A 23,794-nucleotide genomic window follows, 5' to 3' on the forward strand; every position below is an offset into this window, starting at 1 on the left:
AAGACCTGAGTCATTGTCTCTCCATGCCTCAGTTGCCCTGCTGTGAAATAGAAGAGTTGCAAGGGTAAGAGCCTTATCTGCTCTGGTATTACAGTCATGAAAGCTGATACACATTGCATTTAAATTCTGCTCTCATTTTACTGAAGTGCATTTCATATGAAGCATTTAATACTTGGTAGAGCTTCTTAGGACTTTGATAATTTCTTAAATACTATTTCTTTAATGAAGCCCTAACTAGAATAGCAAAATACCTTATGAAATAGATTAATTTCTCTCTTCTGCTGTGAAGACTAGCATGGTTTGGGCGAACTTTCACTTGTAGCCCTTTACCTGGAAAATTTCCTGAAGGTGTAGGGTAGTAATGGTCACTCTTCTTCATGGTTTTAAGTATTCCTTATTCAAAATCCTTCTCTCTTCACTCACCATACTTTTATCTCTTATGCTTTTTATATCTATAGCATTGTGTCTTTTTTTACATCTTTGCCTCCCCTTTTCCCACCACCCAACTCTCTTTGGGTGTTAGATATGGTAACAGATATAGAATTTGGACTAGAATAGATGGTACAACTGCTGCAAACAAATGAAGCTGGCTAAGGTTTTTGATGGTAGCCTGAAGAAAATCCCACATATGGAATTTTCAGTAATTTTTAAGACAGAATAGAATCAAAAAGCACTGGAGCAGTCTCTTTTGCATAATTAGATCAGCCTCCTCTCTTTCATAACTGCTCTTGCTGTGCTGTCATCCCCACCCTCACCCCCACTCCATGCCCTTCACCTTCTTGTTGATCTTCTCTCTCTTTCCACCACAAATCCTCTCCTTTATGTGAGCATCACTCTCTCATGGCCTTTCCCAGGCAACATTATGCACAGTGGACTCCTGCTGTCATCCCTTCCTACTCAGTAAAATCACACCACTCTCCTCTTGGCAGCCTTCACTGTCAGGTTTAGTTGCCTTGCCAATAAAGCAAGACATCTCCAAAGTAAATCCTTCCTGGCAGCACTCCCTTTAAGGATAATAATTAGGAGACTGCACTTCAGAAGCAAAATCAGTGAAATTAAAGCAGAGCTTTGGCCAGCCTGCTGTACAAGGGAATGCTGCTGTGCTTCCATCTCATGGAAAACAAACTTGGAATAGCTCCTCTTTTGCATAGCTCATGTTCTCACAGCAGCCAGGTCTTAAATTCATAATAACAATTAACAATAACAATAACAAATTACTAATAACAATATAGTCAGAGAAATGAAGCAACTATGATAGATGATAGCTAGATAGAATCAATGACCTAAAGCCACTATTGTAACAATGAACTGGATGGGTTTCCCTGGCCCTCAATACAGACAGAAGGAACAATGCTGAGTTGTGACTACCCTCAGTTCAATACTCCTCCTTCACTCCCTCCTTGACCTCAGGACAGTTAGTGTTTAACCCTGATGAGAAAGTCCCTTGGACACTCTTTAATTATTTTATTTTTTTAAGAAAATCCCCCAAATATGTATTTCAGATGCCACCATAACAAACATTTCTCAGCACAGAGTCAGCAATGTTACTGGCACCTGCTAGAAAATTTGTTTAGTTTCATTTGTAAGAGATAAGGAACTTCTTAAACTGGAAGTGAAATTGCTCACACAAAAAATAGACTTATATGAGTAGCATATTTATATTATTTGCAGAGTCATCTTTTGGAGGGAATTCAAGCATTTAAAAGGAAAAAAGCTCACAATGGTAATCCTTCAGAACTGGTGCAGCACAAAAGGAAGAACATTTTATCCCTCTGTGCTAGGAAGCCACATACCCAAGGGGACCTATTTCAACTAAGCTTTAATTGGTGAAATCCTGGGAGAAACATTTGCAATTGCAGGAACTGTTTGCTGAGAAGATGGCTGATTTGCATAGGCACGTTGAGTAAGCACTTTGTAAATGACATTAATTAGTTATTTTACTATTTAAATTACCTTTAATTATTCTTGCATTTGACTTTGCACAGGGTGCATCATCCTATTTGTTTGTACCAGAAAACATCCATCAGTTGGATACACACAAAGATAAAGAAAGAAAAGCAGGACATTACTCTTCCACCTTCATCTTGTCTTCTCTAGCCTGATAGCTTAAGAACCTCTTTTCCTCATTTTCTTTCAGAACTCCAAATGTTACTTGTCCCAGTATTACCAGGTTTATTATGATTATTGCTCTTTATGACATAGAAATTGTTCCAGCCTCAGTGATCTTTCTGGTGTCTTTAAATAAACCCCCTAACTTTCACAGTTTCACTGTTTTACAAATCTCTCTGCAGTTGTCAAAATTCAGTTGTGTGACACTGCACCCACAAATACCAAGGCACCACAGAACATATCAGTAAAACTGGGAAAAGGAGGAGATAGAATGAACACTTTTCTCCAGTTTAGAGGGGAAAAAATAAAAGACAGCAACACTCAATAATTTCACTGCAACACTCAGCAAAAAATAATGCCAGGTCTCTGAAATGCCAAGGCTTAATAATCATACTATGCCTCTGAAGCTGGATTCACTGAGTAGGTCTAGATGCTACTGTGCTCCAGGAACAATAGATTTCCAAACACAAAAGTCATAAAGATTTTTATTGCACTACAATAGCAATATATATTTAATATAACAATACATATTTAACAATATATATTTAAATGTATCCAGAAACTAGAGGTAAAGAATGACTCTCAGACTATGTTGCTGCCATATTAAGGTCAGTGTAAGCTCTCTAAAATTAATTAATTTTTTTATCATCATTATTCTTTATTTAAAACTCATATTTGACACTGTATCACCTTGAAACCCACGGTCATGCACACAACTTAATCAACCATATTTCAGTCCTTCTCTTGCTTACCTAAGTCCAGCTTTAAAATTTCTCTGTCTCCTTCCTTCCTTAGGAGGCAATTATAATCTCCTCAACATCTTTCTGTAAATACCATGCTTCACTGTCTTCTTGCCCTGCACCGTATTTTGGCATGATCATATCTTCTACAACAAACCAAACTACCATTCTGTGTCACATTTATCAGACAGATTAGAACCTAGATGTCATTCAGACAGTGTTTGTGTAGGTCTTTATCCAATGCCTCCATCTACATGTGACCTGAATGAAAGCATGTCTCGTGGATACTTTTTTCACTGGGATTTTAAAACTAATCAAGGCCACTTAATTGAAATGAATGAAGACAACGTGTTAATTCATCCATATTTTATCAGAAAAATTAACTACACATGGAATTAATTTATGGCACTTTGTTTACATTTAACTATAAATGAATATGAAAAATGAGTGACATGTTGGAGAAACATGGAGATTAAAAAAACTGTATGGGAAAATATAATTGCCTGCCAAGAATCTATTTGTGCAATTTCAGCATCAGATAATAATGTGATTATTTTCAGAACACAGGAAGAGTTCTGAACACATTTCATTCTATGTCGTTAACAAAATCATAAATATTTTTATGCCTGTGAATGCATTCTTTAACATCTTTGTGATTTTCACAAAGTTTCAAAGTGTCCTAATTTGAAAGTGTTTTCTGATGACTGTGGTTGGATTCAATTTCACCACCCCCACGTGGTTGGAGGGTGAAGATGTTGGGAGTTTTTAACTTCATGGAATATGCCAAAGAACTGACTATAAAATGGTAAGAAAGGCAATGGCTGTTCCTTCAGATTCCCATTTAACAGCTGCAGACAGGAGAAACAGAAAGAGGCTGAAAGCTTCAAGACCAGAGGGCAAGCTGGTGAAAAATGTAATTCTCCTCTGTCTAGACTCTCTAAATCCCAATCCATTGCCTCCTAATTCTTGTTATTTAGTATAAGGTTGAAAAGAACAGTTTTCATGCTGGAAATGCCTCCAGGCACCACCACAGACCGAAGCAGTTCCCACCTCACTCTGCCCTGCCCAGTGTTTGGCTGCTGGTAACTTTTGCCCATTGTTCCAAGGCAGCAGTTCATGTTTCCTCATTTTCACTAATTCTGCTTTTTCTCAAGGTGGATTTCTATAAGATTCTGGTGGGTATCAGCTGGAATGAGTAAGTGATGACTAGGGGGCGTGGGGGAAAGTAAAAGAAAGCAAGCAAGAGAGAAACCTTGCATGAGCACAGCACAGTTTAATTGCTTTCAGGGTAAAATCTCCTGTTGCCATAATCTCTTGCTAAGTTACTTTACAATACAGAATCTCTTCTATTTACAGAAGTCTGCATTTTGTGCTTTGTTGGTAAAATTGATTATAAAAAATAAGTTGGAGTCCTGTTCTTTGTCACCATCCCTGAAAGTATTCACACTTTGAGGGTGTTGGGATGTGCTTGGCAGAGTCAGCTACCTGCCAGTGTTCTCAGCAGATTTTAACAGAGAATACTGAACACAGAACAGCAAGCTTGATCCTTTGACTAGGAAAAAGAGATGAACAAATTAAATCTTTTGGAGACAAATTTTGGGTTATTTTGGTCAGGAAAAGAGTTTAAAGCTGAGTTGAGTTTAATCAGCCTTGCAAAAACAAAGTCTATGGTACTTGAATGTATTTCCTACTACCTAATTTATGGTGGATTATTCTAAGAGTTACACAAATGCATTGTGGCATTCTCAGAATATGAAGCCTAGGGACTGAAGCAGAGGGTTATGAATTCATTTTGAAAATCATAAAATGGATGAAAGTTTGGTGCTCTCCATAAATAGGTTTAAATGTGGAAAGCCAAAGGTGTCAAAAAGCCAAACAATGCAAAATAACTTCACTAAAATCCTAATCCCAGATACAACAAGGAAAACGTTTCCTGGCACCTGGTGTATTTGGCAGTAGCCATAAGTGCTGGAAATCTCCATCTGTATGAAAAGAAGACACTTTTTTTACCCCCAGAGCTTCCTACCCCAACACCAGTGAGGACTCAGCTCTTTGTTCATCACCCTCAGCTCCCCCAGACTTTCTGCCACGGCTGTGCTCACTGGTGCTGAACTGAGGGATGTCTTCCTTCCAGCTTTGCTGCTAGATGGCTGCTGATTTGAAAACAGTAGATGTTTTGTCTCCTACCTCAGTTTCTTTGACTCTGATGAGAAGGTAGTAAGGTTAATTTCCTAATTGCTAATTTCATTCTTATTTGCCCAGAAATTTTCAGGCAATAAGCACTGTTAGAGTTCAGTGCTATTATTTCTGTACTGAACTCATGAAGGCAGTTATGCTGTGCATGATCGTGTCCACTGTTTCACCATCTACAGCAGGTATAGAGCCAACCAACATAACTTTCATGTTCCCTTTATAAAGAACCCATTATTGACCCAGAGTATTATTAGATGCTGTTAACATCTAACAAATCAATTTGGGATAGCTGAAAAATTACACTTTCTTGCAATTAATTTCAAACATATTTGAAACATTCATTGCTTGAACAGAATTAAACTTAATTTTAGTTTGTTTTGTTTAACTTCTGAAGGATAAGCAGTGTCTAAATCTGAATTGTGTTTAAGCACTTTGTGCAACAAAAAACTAAACGTGTGTTTAAATATTTTCCTGAAATGCAGCCTCCATTGTTTCCTCAAGATCTACATGTAAACTCATTCTTTCTACAAGACTGAGTTTCTTTTAAATTTCATATATCTAAAACTTCATTTTAAACTATCCCTCTTAACAGATAATATTGATACTTTTTCCTCTTTCTTGTAAAGTGAGTTTGCTGCAGCATCTGCATAAAGCAAATGACAAGCTTGAGTATAAGCTACAGAGTAGCTAATTCCATTTAATATTAATAATTAGTCAGAGGTGTCTTGGACAATATGACAAAATAAAAGCTGCACTCAAAGAAATCCCAGTCCTTCTAATTTCAAGACTTTGATAGTCTTTGCTCTTGAAGGCTCAAATAAATAAATAAATAAATAAATAAACGAGGCCAAGGAATTAATTTGAAATATTAATTAAAATGCAAATTAAATCCAGATTGCATGGGCTTTAAAAACTGTTCTCTGAAGTTTCCATGAATATAAAGCATGTGACAACCTACTGTTTTAAATGAGATCTACATAAACATACGTTGTTGAAAAACTGCTTGGCTTGAAAATAACCTTACCAACACCATGAACTGCAAATAATGAGAGAAAATCTTCAGCAGCAGCAGCATCTCTCATTACTGACAACAAGAGGTGGTTTTTTTTGTGAGGTTTTGCAGCATGGTGGGAGGGAGGGCAGTGAGATGTGCCCTGGCCACCAGCGCTCCAGCCCATCTGTGTTGGTGCATGGCCAGCTCCGGCAGGATGCTGTGTGCCAGTTCTGGCAGGATGCCGTGTGCCAGCTCTGGCGGGATGCCGTCTGCCAGCTCTGGCGGGATGCCATGTGCCAGCTCCGGCAGGATGCCATGTGCCAGCTCTGGCGGGATGCCATGTGCCAGCTCCGGCAGGATGCCATGTGCCAGCTCTGGCGGGATGCCGTGTGCCAGCTCTGGCGGGATGCCATGTGCCAGCTCCGGCGGGATGCCATGTGCCAGCTCAGCTCTGGCAGGATGCCATGTGCCAGCTCCGGCGGGATGCCGTGTGCCAGCTCTGGCGGGATGCCGTATGCCAGCTCTGGCGGGATGCCGTATGCCAGCTCTGGCAGGATGCCATGTGCCAGCTCTGGCGGGATTCCGTGTGCCAGCTCCGGCAGGATGCCGTGTGCCAGCTCCGGGAGCGCTGGTGCGGAGCCGCTGCCAGCCAGGCAGGCGGGACAGCCACCCCTGGCACTGCGACCTGCCATGGGCAGCCAGCCCAGCCACGCCAGGCCTCACACACTCCTTCCCACTTGGGGTAAATGAAAGCAGAAAATGGCCAATTCTTCCCTCCATCAGAGCGAAGATGTTCTGAATGAGGTGCTCCCCTCCTGAGCTGGCCAGCCCTGCTCACAGCACATCCTGTCTCTAACAAGTGCCTTTTTCTGTGAAGTCTCTCCTTGATTGAGTGCTGCAGATTAACTGCTGAGAGACAAAAACAAATGAAATAAGGACACCATCTTAAGTAGAGACTTTCCCAGGCATCTGGAAATCCTCTCTCCCAACATTAATGTAAAACAGTGCTGTTGATAGATTACAATTTCTGTTTAATTGGTTTTCAAGTTCATCCCACTCCAAAAATGAAGCCTTGAGTCTATTGGGAAAGGGTTTGGTTTAATTCTGATCAATAGAGTTTTTATAGTTTGCCTGGCCATTATTTCTGTCCCCCTTCCAAGCAATACAACCTGGTTAACCAGTGCCAGGAGCAGGATGTGTGATGGCCCAGGCTCTGCTCAAATGGGCTACAGCCAAATCACACCCAGCTCATTATGAGGAAGATAAATGATGCTCAGGACACAATGTAAACAAGCAATCCAAGTACCTCCCCACAGCCTTGGGAGCACCAGACTTTCTGGAAGAAGCTTGTACAGCTTGAACATTATGAAAGAGTCCATAAGGAAGAGAAAGATTCTGCCTTAAGAGCTCCAGTGAAGCCATAGTTAATAATGCAGAGGGCCACATGCTGGATGACAAAGCTAAGAAACATCAAATATCTGAATGTCCTCTGAGGCTTATCCATCCTGCTTGCCAAACAGGTAGGTGCTCAGAGAAATAAAAGAAGACAAGAGGAGTCTATCAAACTGCAAAAGCTCTAGGAGCCGAGTTCAGGCTACAAACCTGCCCTGCTCAGGTATTTCCTAGTCTGTAGATGCAGGACTTGGTTGTGAAAAAATATTCATGTGAGTTTGAGGTGTGGCAGACAATGGATGAAATTTATACTGCCCCACTAGGAGAGCTTCTAGGAATAATGCACAACAGAATTTAGTTTCTGTACCTGGAAGAGTTGATCTCCCAGCACTTTGTCAGCCACTGAAACCATTGGTGTCCTTGGCCATTTATCCGTAACTGTAAGCGCTAGCAAGACTAATTAATGCTGCTTAAAGATCTGCCTCAGTGGGAAACACCATCTAGATGTGATGCCCTTGTCTTCAATTTCTGAGCAGACTTGGTTAAAAGAGAGTCAGGTATCTTGGCACAGAAGTGCCCTTTGTTTTCAGAGCTCTCAGACTTTAAAGTATTTTTTCACTTAATTGAAAATAAAATTTCCCTGGAGTGCTGAAGTCTGCTTTTAATGCATGTGCACAGCTCTAATTAATGTTAATTATTTGCATTCACCAAGGGGAGAAGTGTATTACTTCAGGTGCCTACTTGGAATTGTTACTTTAGCCCTTCATGTGACTCCAAGTGATGTACTCAAATGGAAAGATGCAGCTGCCTCGAGAACCAAGTGTCTGGTGCCTGAGGACAATCCAGATTGAGTGTAGGACAGGATGTGCTGCACCACAAATAGCACTGCCAGGCTTCCTGCACCACACAAAGTCTGACTCACAGAGCTTGCACACACAGCAGCACAGAGATCACTGTAAGTTCATTTTCCCTCTCCCCATTTGGGCAGGGAACCCTTTTCATGAGATGTTTACACGGTGCCCAGCCAAACGGGCTGTGAGCCTCGGTGCCACAGTGCCTCAGCAACACCAGTAAACAAGCACTGCTCAGGCTGGGAACACACAAGAGGTCAGAAACAAAGCCCAGACTCTGGAGATCTAAGCTGCCCAAGCTTTATCTACTCAGCTACACTTCATTCTGTGGTAGGGCTGAAGTCCCCAAGGGGTGTCTCTTACAGAGCACCACTGACATAATAAATCAGAACAGATTTGTTTCTCTTCAGGAATCTGGTCCATACATTTTTGTTGCAAATAAACTGCAAAACCTGGACATCTTCCATGCTCTTCCCCACACATGCAAGTTCATCCAAACTCATCAACCTTGCCAGCATCTTTCTAGATGGTTACCCTTTAACTGGGGCTTTATTGGATAACTGTGACCCAATTTGCTGCAGCTGCATGACCCTGGCTCCTGTTTTGGAAGAGAGCAAGCTGGAGGGAGAAGTGCCAAGTGGGAGCCCACCTGCCAGGCAGCCAGTCCAGCTAGAAAGGACCCGTCTGAATGTGCACAATCTGGCAGGTGGCAAAGATGTGCTGTTTATTTTTCCTAATGACAAAATTAGCACATTGATAATAATCAAGCAGAGCTGTGTGCAATGGGAGGTTATTTAATTAAAAAATGTTCTTTTCCAGGTATGAGCAGTTCACAGGCACAGTGCTCACCATGCAAGCTGTCACTCATGTCCCTGGAAAGCTCATGTGCAAACTGCCCTCAGCTTCCTTTGTCTGGGCTTGCTCTGGAGAGGAGGTGGATCCTACTTGCCTTTTTTATTCATGTATTCTCTTTCTGCACAGTGTTATACTTTTCCTCACAACCAAGAACATGGATCACAGCTAATGGAATAGTCCAATGGAAAAGGCTTTGTTCCAATGTGTCCACAAAGTAGTGTGGGAATGATGCCTCCTGCTACTTTTAACTACAGTACATCCTCATATTTTGCTTAATTGCCTGATCAAAATTGGGTTTTTTTCTTATTAAATTACCTGTGGCTTTAATATTTAATAGATAGAAACATCTTAGTTCTTGACAACCTTTATGTAATGCAGCAGCTCCACAGGCATGATCATGATACTTGTTGCATCCAGCAGCAGAAGTCGACAGTGGTGATATAAATATTCTTCTCTGGGTTTGTTATCAGTCAGAGTTGATGCAGGTGCTCAGAGCAGCATCAGCCCACCTGTGCCACCTGTGTAAGAGGGAAGCTGGCCAGCAGACGTGTAACAGGAGAGATTTTTCTGTTGTATACTGTCCTTCAGAAAGAGGGCAGGCAAGGAAGAGCAGCAGTAGACACTACACAAAACTCAGTTCAAAGAGTAGCCTATCTTTTCAGTTTACCCCTACTCAAGGGACACCATGACACTGAACTTTCTTACAATGGACTTGTAAATTCCTAACTCCAACAGCTTTCCATTTCAAAAAAAAACTAGGAGAAGAACATTCAAGATATAGAACTTGGGTTTGCTTTTACTTATTAGTGATTTGCTCTAGAGAAATTCTAACCTGAAATTTGCCAGCTTGCTGACAGCTTTTCTGGCAGTCAAGGTTATTCAAACATTAAGTTTTTACTCATTATTTTATGGAGATAAAGTCCAGGTGTGGATTAAAAACTCGTATATTTCTTCAAATATTATGGCTGGTTAGATATAAAGTTTTAGATTTCTTTTGCTTCAACTTTGAATTTTACTCATTCTGTTTTGTTCTGGTTTTTTATTATTTTTATCAGCACTAAAACCTATTCTAGGCAAGTCCAGATAGCAATAACCAGCTGTCCAGAGTTTGCAGGGTAGTCAGTACCATGAAACAAGTGACAAGGTAGCATTTTAATGGGGCAGTTAATTTAGTGAGGGCAGCTATGTAACTAGGCTTGAATTTCTCTAGCTAGCTTGGCTAATTTGGGGTTGGTCAAAGACAGAAGCAGATTTAAGAGAAGAAATTAAATGGAGATGGCCACATATCAGCTCAGGAAGGGAATGTTCCTCTCAGGGGCTCTAGGGGTGTTTAAGGGGCCATGTGGGATTGTAGGAAGCCTAGCATGGCAGTCGTGCTTGAGATGGGAGCACCTCATCAGACCAACAGAGTCACAAATGTGTGAATCAGTGGTGCAGAGTCACTGAGCACCTTCATGAGGCTGGGACAGAGGCTGTCAATGAGATGAGATGAGTCAGGAGAAGTGTGACAGGAAGGCGGAGGAGGATGTGAATAGATTAACATCCCAACTAAGAATTGCATATTCATCATTGTACCTATTCATTAAATGGATCAAAGAGCTGCAGGTAAAAGGCCAGAAAAGAAAGGATTAAAGTTATCAAGGTGCATGTGACAAGACTGCACTGGAAAACTGCAAAGTGGGATTTTATAAAGTGTGGGTAGGAGCTAAAAAGGTAGGATCAAAGCTGAAAACTATTGTCACATAGAGCCACATAAACTCTTGAAAGACGGAGTTTATGATAATGAAAAAGAGAAGGGTGCTGAAGTCCAAAAACAAAATGAATTTGGCCAGGAGGAGACAAGACACAGGACAGACTTGGGATTAAATGGATAGCAGGAATCAGGACCAGGTTGTGTGGCTGAAGAAAATGGAAACATGGGGTGAAATAGTTCTCATAATGATCAGAGAATTCCCTTTTTAAAGGGGCTAAATAAAAAGAAGAGGGATGTTAAGGATGGAGTCAGTAATAGTGAACACAAGGAATACATGGAGATAAAAACTTCTAAAAATTATAATGTAATCAGTGATGTTGGCATAGTAAGTACCAAAGTAATAAAACTATTCTCTGCTGCATTTGGAGGTGGAGAAAATGTTGCTGAGGCTGGAGAGAGTTTTCTGTCTCTCTCTCATGCTTTTTCTTTCATTTGTGTTTTCCTAAAACAATGCAATGGGTAATAAGTCCATTATCAACAGTCAAGATTGGGGCAAAGCAATAAGGAAAAAGAAGGAGAAAAGAGAGATCCAGAACTGTGTATTTAGCCAATTTTTTTGTTACATTTGTCGTGGAAGAAACTCTTTAAGAAAAGTTTGGAATTAACACATGCACATATACACATATATAACTTTCAATTCAAAGCACTGAAAATAGTAAATGCTCCTGGAGATGGATATCATGGGTTTTGTTTAAGGCATAATCTCTATTTCTTTTGAGTTTATGGAGCAAGAAGAGCTGTTGAAATTGAGTGAAAGCTGCAGACAAAGTCTTTAATCAATCTCCAAAGCTGTTTATTGCAAGCATAGTATAAAGCAATAGAGATTAATGTCGGTTTCTATAAATCACAGCAAAAAAGCATCTTCTCTTTCACTGCCAGAGGTATAAATATCTTCCCTTTTTTCTCAGATTTAACTGTAGCATGCTGGCTGCAGAGGTTCTTCAGGGGAAAAGAACACAAGCACAGTGTCATGTGCTTCTAAAACAAGTAAATTTAAAAACAACGTATATGTTTATTTACAGAACTGGAAACTGCTGGAAGTTTTAGGCACCTAATTCCTACTGAGCAGCTTTGAAAATGTCAACCCGTCTACAGAAGAGTACTGCAATTAAACACAGCTACCACTGGGACAGGAACCAGACACACAACAAACAGCAAATTGTCTTTCCAGGGCACATCCCACAGATTCCAGGCATTGAATCCAACAGATATGTCACCTTTTCCTTTCTGAAAGCAGTGTTGGGCATTTCTTATTACTACCTTCTATTTTTTTAATTTTTTTTTATTCTTTTTGTTTGGGTTTTTTTTGGGGGGGGGGTGGTGGGTAAAAGGGGGAAAAATAGAGTGACAAAAGAAATTATGAAAAATTCCACGGGTATATTCAAAAAAATATGTCTATCCATGTGGCTTCAAGCCTATTTCATGTTCAATTATGGCCTTGTACCATAAGAAATGAATTTAGAGCAAGGAGAACAGAAAGCCCTGGGACAGTTCATGTTGCAAAAATAAAATGCAAAGTGGAAAGTTATTGCCATATACGAGAGTGAACAGAACAGCTGTGCTTTCCTACCACTCCTGCCAGTGCCACTCTCCCATCATTAGCTGTTGCTTGGGCACTTCTACCAATACCTCACAAGAAAACATCAATAGCTGCCCTTTTATTCCTGTCCTGACCTGTATGAGCTGCAATGGATCTTATGCAGCTCCACAAACCATGTCCCCAGGAAGAAATGCTGCCTTTTAATGAGGTGGCCAAACCTTCTTGCAATAACTGTGAAGAGAGATGGTCCCTCCTCCAGGAGGAAAGTCACAGTATTTAAGCAAGGTTATTCCTCTAGAAAACTCTCTGAAGGAATCTTTCCATATAGAGTGTAACAGGGGGTTGATAGAAATTATCCTCTTGAGGTAGACACTTAAATTTTCCGGGGCACTTCAGCATAAATATTGTGACTGCAGAGCAGCGAGTAAAGAGTTGGCTCTTAAGGAAGACGAAAGTAGTTCATTCATTTAGAAAGAAGAGACCAGTGTCAGTCATAATCCTGCATTGTAGTGGACAGAAGTGAGCCTTCAGAGAAGTGCTGCCTCCCTGAGGTCTCTCAATACCAGCTGGAGCTTTGCAGAAGACCATGGTAGGTTGAGCCAGCACACAAAATGCTGAACCCTTGGCAAAATGTTCAGAAAATGCATTATCACACCAAAACCTGACTCAAAAGATTATTTTTTTACAAATACAAACTTCCCTTTTGCTGAAAATAAAGTTCTGCATAGGCTGAGTGAAAAAAAATTTTTGTATGGTCATCTCATTTTTTGAGCTCAAAGGCAGAATAGTGACATAAGATTTAGTCATTGAATTTGGAGGAGGTTCCTACAAATCCCCTAGTGATATTTCTAAATCATTTTTTCTGTTATCATTCTTGTTAAAGAGATATGCTTGAATGGAATATTCCTTTGGGATTCAGAACCATATGTTGAAAATGTTACATGGATTAAAATCCAGTTAAGGAACAACTTAAAGCTATGGTATAATGTTTTACTGAGTCCCATACCAAACTGCAAAGCAGTGTTAGAGTTACTAGAATATCCAAACTGAACTCAAAGATTTTTGCTTCTGACTTTTGATAAAAACTTTCAAGGAAAGAATATTTTTATTCCAGAAGCATTTAGTAATGCCGAGATACTCTGTTTTAGTTAATTAAACTTAAGGAACGTGGAAGTGGATAAAAGTTCATTAAATAGGTACAGGCTGATGGTGAATTGGAATACTAATTGAGATTTTATGTGCAACAAAAGAGATACAAATGGAAATGCACTGTTCTTCTAGTGAATGCCTCACATAAAAGGCCCCAATGGAGCAGAGAATGCATGAAGAAAATTGGATTGTAAAATCTCTGAGATAAAGATCAGTTCTATGAAACACGATGCCCCATTGCTTGCTTTTCTATTTTGAGAAGATTCTTTTAATAATGCCAACAAATGATGCAGTGACTGCTGTAGGTGCATTTGAAAGGTTCACAGTCAGACTCAGAAATGAGGCAGTTAGACTCAGGGCTTAAAGTACAGAAGGGGATATGATGGGACCTTCATTTATTTAATGGAATGTTTGAGTATCCCTGGCTTAAAGAGCATGAAAACCTTAGATTAGAAAGAGTCACATATCCTGACATTGCTCTTTAAACTCTTGAAATGTGGTGGTTATTTGGCTTGGAAAACCTCTCCCCAACTGAATTTCCAAATTTCCCCAGCACAACGCTGAAATGCATGTGAACTGCTCAAACTCAGAGGAGAAGAAATGGGGGTGGGCTGAAATGAATACTCAAAAAGTTGTTTCTGAAGCCAGGAGAACACAGCTGAACCATGGAGAACACTGAACCATGAATGCTGAACCATGTGCTTCTCCCTGGATTTCCCCCTCTGGTAACTGGACCTGGCCACGTGTTGGAGGAGATGCTTTCCATCTCCCAGCCAGCTTCTGAGATGCTCCTTAGGACAGCATCTGACTTTTCACTATTAGTGGCAGTGGTACCAACAAACTTTCTTGAAACACCAAAAAGAAACTGTGGATATAGCATTCCCCACACCTTTTGGAACCCAGCTTACCTAAAGCTCTGACAGTCAGTAAAGAAAATCATGGAATGCCAATAGGAAGTGCTAGGAATCTACACAGAGAAGGGCTGAATTTCTGGGCGTTTTTCTCTGCCTGAAATAAATGTTCATTGTAGGGCAAATAATCACTTTAAAATGTACTTTATTTTAATTATGTGTTGAGCCAGAGCTACTCATATATTAACCTCCATATAGAATACTCCAAATATTGTTATGTGGTCACATCAGATGCAATTTGAGCTGCTCCCAGAGTTCACAACAAGATATTGAATCTGGACTTATGTCCTCTGTGTCCAGACAGCACAGTCTCTATGCATGTAAATTACCATTAAAAAGCCCATTGATCTATTTGAGTTTTTCAGCTGTTTTGTAAGATGATTCTGACTGCACAGAGACATCTCCAGACAGCCTAATTCCATCTACATCCCTGTGTCTTCAGTGGTGTCTAGCCAGGAGGAATCATTAGGCACAGGGACTCTAGTGGGATTTCAGATGTTAGGAAATGTTTATGAAAGTAGGGAGTGCACTGCCCTGGAGTGGATTCCCCAGGGAAGGGCAGGGAGTGCTCATTATTGAAGGTGTGAGAGGCAGCTGGTAGGAACACCATCAGTGTTCCTGATATTAGGAGAAGGAGGAACTACGTGGTCTTTGATCTGCCTTCCAGCCATATGTGATGATTGTTGTACAATCATGGTGGTTTCTGTCAAAATAGCTTCAGGGTACCTCACAATATAGAAAAAATTAAATTCAGATGTAAACATGAGTCCCATCAAGTCCAGTTTCAAGTGCATGTAGATTTGGTATTTCTGTTATAAAAATGCAATAGACCTAAAAATAGTATGCCTGATTATTTAAGGGGGCTTTATAGATTATTCTTAGACTTTCATGTCATATAGGAAGAGCCAATAAAAATTCAACTGGTGTTGAGCCAAGCATTCAAAAATAAAAAACACTCATTTTGTGGACCATGTTTCAACCATGAACCAGCACAATAGGAATATAGGGAGACTGCCATGATCTCAGATAAGGCAAGGCACATGAGATCACCCCTGCCACTTGTGAACAAAAGCCTGATCCAGGATGTGCCCTGAAACCAAGATTGCTCCCAGTCTTCTGCCTGTGCTAGTCACAGATGACAGGCTCAAGAGCAATCCAAACAAAATGCAGACATTTTCAGGTCTCAGTAATTTGTTTATCTACAAATAATAAACTCATGTGTTTGGCTTTTGCCTTGTCCTCTCAAGTAATTCTGGTTTAACACAGTGCCTTGATCTTTCCATCTCCTCTAGGTAGTGACACTCACTTGAATGAAATTCATTTACCTGTAGTGACAATCTGTGCAGAGGAGAAAAGGGAGAAGGAAATTAAGTATGAGAACACCCTGGCACTCTAATTTCCACTACTTGGTAAAAGCCAAACACCACAGACACCGCCTCAATTGAGCTGTGAAGGTTATTTGATTTCTTCACGTTCTGCTGATGATTTACCATCTGCTGTTCTGAGAACAATGTTAAAGGGAGTATTCACACTACTAAAATGCCCCCTGGTAGAACATGTGTTTCTCCAGTATTGCTCTTTCCCTCCATATCCTCTTCCTCACACCATCTCTAAGTTAATGTTCTTCCATCTACTTTGATAATCATAATGTCTATTTAATCATATTTAGTTTCACCTCTCCAGCATTCATATAACCTCTGGCTGGGATCTTATCAGCTCCCTGGGGAAAGTGACTGCCTGTAACTGCCTATGGAGGAGATCTCCCCTCTCTTCTCTGAAGAAGCCAGTCACTGTTAGAAACAGAGCACAGGATTAGGTGGGCCACTGCTTTGATCCAGCAGGCAAATCCCTCTTGAAGCAAATGAAGCTCTTTGGGCAGTGATTAAATGAGGCACTGCTAGAGGAAACCCAGAGTGTTGCAGGAAGCCTCATTTGATACAGAATAGCTTTCCTTCTGAACCAGCAATGCTCAAGCAAATTCACATTATTTTCCTGCTTCAAAAGCTATGCAGCTACAAGAAGAACAGAAAGACTCTCATATCCTTGCCAACACAGACATGCTACTTCACTGTATTGCTGTGTCCAAGATAAGGCTTTCAGTATATTTGAGGTTTAATGCCCCAAATGTGGTGTGTTGCTGCAAAGCATGATGCTCTCTTTGCCATTATCATCATTTTTCCCTGGTTATTTGCTATTTTCTCCAGCTGCTTTTAAATGGAAAGTTTTCATTATCACCCCAAAAGGTGATCATCTAAACAAGACTCATGGCTCTGGAGCAGAACCTGTCTCTCCATTCCCAATCCTCTCACGTAGCACTGATTGCAGTCAATGCTCCTTTGCCTTAGCAGAGAGGTTTGTACAGCTCCATCCTGCCCCTTGCCTGCTGTTACTGCTTCTCCAGGCACTCAGGCTTAGCTCACCTTCATGCAGATCTCTCTGCTCAGCTAGTCTGAAGGGGTTTAGGTGAGATCCCTCTAAGTATGGCTTTTTTAGAAGGCAATGCCATGCAAAAACAGCAGCGCCCAAGAAAATGACAGAATAAACTATTAAAAGCTACAGCTCTCAGTTCAAGAGTTTTGATTTATACATAAAGTCTTTTAATGGTTTCTGCTGAGGCAGGATCAAGTTCTTAAAGTGCATAAATAGATACACACTCAAAGCAAGAATAACATTATCCTTTATTTTTGTTGAGGTAGAACTAAGGCAAAAGGGAAAAAAGCCAGGGTTTCAGCAGACATTTTCAACTGTAGAGGATGGGAGGGTTGATATGAGTAATTAACTCACATTTCACCCAGGTTAGCAAAACAATGGATTGTTTCTCTTTCTGTACACATTCTTTGCCCTCAGTTTCTGGGGAATCTTTGTAAATATCCTTCTGTAGTTCCATCCTGAGACAGGCTCTGCACAGGGAGCTGTCCACATCACAGTTTTTAGGAAGTGTGGGGGTTTCCTGAACTGCTGCAGACAGCAGCGCAGCAAAATTCAGTTTGAAAAGGCTCAAGAGGTTTGCAGTTAATTACTGGTCCAGGATTTTCAGAGGAATGCAGCTGCTGAAGTGATCTACGCCAATCTCCCCCCCTCAAACTTTTGCCCTTCTTTTGACCATGTGGTGACACTGTCTCTGTTGAGGATTTTGGAAAGAAGTCAAGTAACTAATGAATGCACCAGGCTGCTCCTTTAGAGGACTTTGCATCTGATATGGGAGTTATAGTTATTAACTTCTCTGGCAGCCCATCATTTAATTTACCTGTTACTGACCCCTTTTGTGCATCCAGAGGATAATCCAGTCCACAAGAGCCCTGCTGTAGCTGGTTTGCAGATCATTGTCCTATTCTCAATTTATCTAATGTAATCACTTCACTGCCTTGCTATAAGAGCTTTATCCCATCAAGAAGCTTTAGAATAATGTAGAGACATTAGAGATTAGAATTTATTGATCCTGAAGTTCATAAATTTAATGAAAATCATGATTCTCCAAAGGAACTTAATCTTCATTTGTTCTTTCAGTGGAGATGTCAAGATTTAGTTTATGATTCATTAACCCATTGCCCACTGCTACTTTTTCCATATTCAGCTTTTCAGGAAAAGGAAAGATACCTTGTGTGCACCTACATGCAGTATTTTCTCTCAGCTGCTTTTGAGACAGAAACTGATAGCCTCTGGTTTTAAACTGAAAATAGAATGTGATTTCTCTTTCTGACTTCAGTGGAATCTGGCCCAGGACCTTTCATGAGAACTTCTGCGCCGCTCAACATAGAATACCATTCAAAATGGTATTAAAGTAAAATACACTGAAGATTATTTCTTCAGTGTTACTCATAGGTAATAGCTGTTACATAAATATGTAGACAAATCCAGGAAACTAAGAAATAGTTTCTCCATCTCTACACTATTACTGGTTTTGGTTTTTTGGGGGTTTTTTTGTTTGTTTTTTTTACTGCAGAGCACCCTAAAGGCTTCTTGTCCTATAACTGGAGAAATCTGACTTACAGTCTGAAAGCAAGACAGTCAGACCATTGACTGGACTCAGACCTGTCATAACACCACTCTCTGCAGTAGCTTCCCAATTGATATATCAGATTTCTTTTTAAAGCACTCTAAAATTTCATTACAGAATATGATGTTGGAAGAGACCTTTAAGATCATCAAGTCCAACTATTGACCCAGTACTGACCAGTCCACCACTAAGGCAGACCCCTAAGTGCTCCATCTACACTTTTCAAAAATACCTCCAGGAATAGTGACTTTTTTAGATGGCCTGTTCCAATGTTTGACAACCCTTTACATGGAGAATTTCTTCCTACTATCCAATATAAACTCCCCTGGCACAACTTGTGTCCATTTCCTCAAGTCCTATTGCTTGTTACCTGAGAGAAGAGACTGACTTCTACTTGGCTACAACCTCCTTTCAGGTATTTGTAGAGAACTCCCCTGAGTCTCTCTCTCTCCAGGCTAAACATCCCCCATTCCCTCAGCTGTTCCTCATATGACTTTTCCAGACCTTTCCCCAGCTCCATTGCCCTTCTTTGGGCTTGCTCCAGCACATCAAGGGCTTTCTTGGAGGGAGAGGCCCAAAACTCGATAAAAGTTCTGTCTAAAAGCAAGGAATCAGTCTCATTGTTGTTACTTTCTGCTATACCTTGTATGGAAAGAGAATTTGACTGAGCTTATTGACAAATGTTCAACACCTCTGGCTGCTGTACTCACTCCTAACCCTGGTATGAAACCTTTCAGCTAAGAGAGGGTTTCAGCTAAGCAGCTGACCTGAGAAGGGTTAAGTGCTACTGCTCAGATACTGCACAGTGAAGCTATAGAGAATGTACAAGGAAATAAAGATACTCATGTTCAAGTCTTCTCTGCTCCTAATAACATGTTCCCAAAATAACTCTGTGTATTTCTGTTCCACCACGCACTTAATTAGAAGACAGCATTTCACAAACCTTTCCTGGTTTAGATGCCTGCTATTCTTTCCACTTGATAAAACCTTGTGATGAAGTCTGTAGTCCTCTTGACACATTGAGGAAAATCCACAATCAAGGGGAGAAAATTAAAAAAAACAAACCCTATACATGAAATGTGGAGAAGAATTGTAAAATCTCTGGCATTTCTTCTAGCACAACTGCATTTGACACTGGGCTTTTGAGAAGAAAAAGACAATCAACACAGGCAAAGTGGCTATGTGACAGCTGTTCACATCTGCTCTGGAGCTCACAGAAGTCAGTGGAATCCTACTCATTGATTTCAAGAAACTTTAATGCCCACCTTTGATCTCCACTTGCCCCTTCTCAGCTCACCAGGCTTTTTCCCAGCATTGATATAAATAATGCAATGCAAAGCTTGTCTTTTGACCTTCTTTTGTCCTGCCCTTATTTTGCTGCCCAAGAATACTCCTTCATCTGGAGTCATGAAAAGCAACCACATTTAGATTCTGCTATCAGGACAATGTACAGTTCTGGTGACTGTAGTTTTCCTCATGAGCACAGCTGAAATATCATGGAATAAGGGCAGCCTGTCTGCTCCCTAGGAAAACTCACCAAGGGAAGCCACAACCAAGCAACAGGAGATAAAACAAATGGCTTCTTTCATTATCTTACTACTATTCTCAATTAAGCATCCTCTCACAGGACTGGTCTTTCAAATTAAAATCACAAGCAGAAAATAAGAACACATAAAGATGAAAGTGGCTGAAAATCTTGGGGGAAAAAAAGTATCTTGAGTTACCAGTCAATAGAGAAACTCCTTTCTGTGTAGATTTTGACAGAATTAGCAAAGGTAAATGCCTCTGGGAGGGCTACTCACTGTATTGGGTCACTTAAGACTAACATGAGTACTTTCAGAGTATAGGTTTTACTTGAAAAAAAATTGACCCCAAAAATTCTCCTGTAGAGGAAGGGTACATGTCTGAGTGCACTTTTTCTCACTTTCTAGCTTTCTCTCTCTCTCTCCCTACACATCCATATGGCCAACAGCCCTTAGTAATTTCTCTCTAAAATTCTGCCTATAGCAAAGTTAACATTCAGGCACAAAGCCCCAGGCTCTTTACACTCTTAAGTGTTTCAGCTTCAGTATTCTTTTCCTAAATTGCTGTGTCCTAGAAGCAAGGAGTGAACACAGCCATTTCAGCCACTTCATATGCAGACTGACCACATGCTTCTGCCTGTACCTTTTTTACAAAATGTAATCTCTGCTCAGGAAGTGCTTAAACTGAACTGTACAATCCATGTGCCCTGTGTACCTCAGTACCAGGTTCACTAGCAAGAGTGACCATGCCCTTGTTTTTCAGACTCGTGCAGGGACACAAGCAGAAATAGCTGGAAAGATCAACTTCCCAGAGAGCCCAAGAGCAGGAGACAGAGGTGGCCAAAGCATTTCTTGATCCTTTGGGCATCAAAGAGCATCCCAAAACTTGGGCACTTAGAGCACAGTTAATGTTGCTGCCAGTGCTGAGGAAGGGATATTATATTAAGGGTGATATAACCACAAATGAACACCCAACAAAAAACTGACCCATGACCATAATCTTGAGAAGAACTGTGCAGAAATGTCAGAGGTGTCCTGGTTAATGCTGCACCATGCTGTGTAAGTGGGTATGTGTTAATAGATAAAGTCACAGCAGGAGTGCCCAAGTCATAGCATTTCAGGGTCTTGACTTGTTTTTTCAGAGAAGCAGTATTTGTTTCTCATCATAAGGGGCTTCTTGTGGCAGCTTGATGCACCAATTTTTAGTATATTTTGGGAATTATTGGTTTTACTATAATGCCTCTTTTACAGGACTCTGTCAGTGGAAAGCCACTTAATGTTGTGGATTTGCTGGGTAGGGAGTAGAAAATTGTCTTGTTGCAAAGAGAGGTTGGCCTTTGCCTCTAGTCTGGAGTAAGGCTTGCAGAGCTGTGTGTTGCTTTATGTGTTTTGTTAACAATGAGTTAGACTGAGAGCATCAAATAGATCCAGCATCTGAACAACAGCTGCACTAATTTCTGTGACCATGGGGGAAAAAATGCAAAACATGTAGATCCAAGGAACAACAACTAAAGGATTTTTCGATTGCAGAACCTGAGCAAGGCTCAAGCAACAAACTCAGCATGATCTCAAAATTGTAGTTCATTTTAGCTGTCTGAGTGTAGTTACCTCAGATTGGGAATGCACATGGGGCAGTCTATGTCCAGTCTTTGAAGCATTTCTTATAATCAAACACAATAATTTTAGTATTTCTGTAACATAATTATTTCCCTAAGGATATTTCCAAACACCAGGGAATCTCTGGAGAATGTCTGAGCTCTACAAGTTGGCAAGTGAACAAGCTGGTCCAAGCCTTTTCAAAAGCTCAGATCCTGGAAGGCTGCATTAATAGCTCTGGGAAATTATGTCATCAGCACCTCAGATCACATCTCCTTACAGTGTCCTCCAAAAGCTGTCACAGATCCTGCATTGAATCTTGCATGTCTTGCCTGTCAAAAGTCACAAGGCCTGAGGAGCAACATAGTCAAAAGGGGAAAATGAAAATATAACAGAGCTGATCTTAAACAAAGGTGTGCAATGGAGCAGAGATAACTTATATTGTGAGAAAATCCAAGCTTTAAAATACACTCAGTGTGCCTAAGACCACTATTTTCCACACCAGCAATAACTGAAAGACTTGGTGGCAGCTTTGTGGGTTCATCTTTTCCAGAAGTGCAGCCAAATGATGCTCATCTATGAGAAACAATTTAGGGATAATGTAATCATTCTGCCAGTGTGATTTACAACAGATTCCATTGACCCAAAGGTCACTGTAATTCCTCAAGCACAGATAACTTGCTATTATTTCATGGCCGAAAAATCATTTTTATATATATCTTTGTATGTGTGTGTATATATATATGTATACACACACATATATAAAAGCCCTTTATTTACTGTAACAAACTGTAGAGATCTGATCAGGCATCACTGCCTCAGCAGAGGCAGCCTGACTCCATAAAAGTACATTAAATCATTGCTGCTAGGATTATGAATAACAACTTATGGGAGTCCTCAAGAAAGTCCTATAACCATTTAAATTAAGGAAAGAACTGTGTGTATGCTGTTCTCCTTCCTCCAAGAAAAACTTTTAATTTATAAAAGCAGTGCATTGTTCAATATCCATTGTGTTTTCTTCATTAACTCCAGGGTTTGCCTCATTTCATTTTTCCACCAAAGGGGAAGAATATATTGAGCTGTCAGTGATGTTATCTATGAAGAGAGGCTGCGGATTTCATATATTGAATCTAGGCTGTACAAATAGTCAAGTAATGGGAAAGGCTTTGTAATAAAACACAGGTAAAAATAAGCTTGCAAAACCAAAGGGAAAAGAAAAACCTAAATTGTTTATATAATCAGTTATACTCCCCTGAGTTGTTGATCTGTCTCTTCCTTTTGAAAATTTTCTCTTGTATTTTCCAGAGTTGGTAAACCAGTATTTGAAAACGGCTGCAGAAAAAGATTATCTCAATTGCTTAGCAGATATTGTGATCCAGCTCTTATCCATGTGGGAGGAAGCTCAGATGTGCACATACATGCACAGACTCTCCGATCTGATTGGGTTTTGGAAAAGTGAAGTAGGAACCGTGTAAGCACACACAGTTTGTGGTGATTGGGAGTGGGGCTGAGGCAGAGCCTCATCCCCAGTGGGCACAGCTGTGAGAAGCAGGTGAGCAGCATTGACAGCACTGAGCCATGGAGTGCCCAGGGGCACTGACCAACCACCAAAGGGAGCAGAGGGCACACAGGTGCAATGCATGAATGTGAGGGGATAAAAGGTTGGGCTAAAGATCAAGGAGGGCAGATGACTGAAACCTTCTGATGGTGTTACTCTGTTTGGGTTGGAGCTTTCTGGAATTGTGTGGAGATACTCTGTGTATCATGGCTGTCTCAGCTATGACAGAACAGAGCAACATTGACTGGGTAAGATCACAGAGAGTGAAAGGAGGTTTCTGTTAAAAGTTGGGCTTTGGTCATTTCATTTGATCCTGAACCATTTGACAGGGGAAAACCTGCAATGCCAAAGAAAGGAAATATGGTTGCTAGGAGTGAGAAGAGATTGGAAGCGTTTCCATGAAAATGGCAATTGAACAAGTTTGAGTGAGTGGGAGAACTAATGCTGGGGAGTAGAGAGGTATCCTGTGAGGTTGGAGGAACCTCAAAAGTCTTAAAAATGTATCATTATGGGGGAACTAGCAAAACTAATTGAGAAGATAGAGTTTATATGACCAGAAGGACTGAAATGAGGTCAAAAGGACATTTGAGACTTTGGGAATAGCCATCTCAACACAATAAAAAAAAAAATATC

Source organism: Molothrus ater, chromosome 7 (genome assembly GCF_012460135.2).
Source record: "Molothrus ater isolate BHLD 08-10-18 breed brown headed cowbird chromosome 7, BPBGC_Mater_1.1, whole genome shotgun sequence".
Classification (NCBI taxonomy): domain Eukaryota; kingdom Metazoa; phylum Chordata; class Aves; order Passeriformes; family Icteridae; genus Molothrus; species Molothrus ater.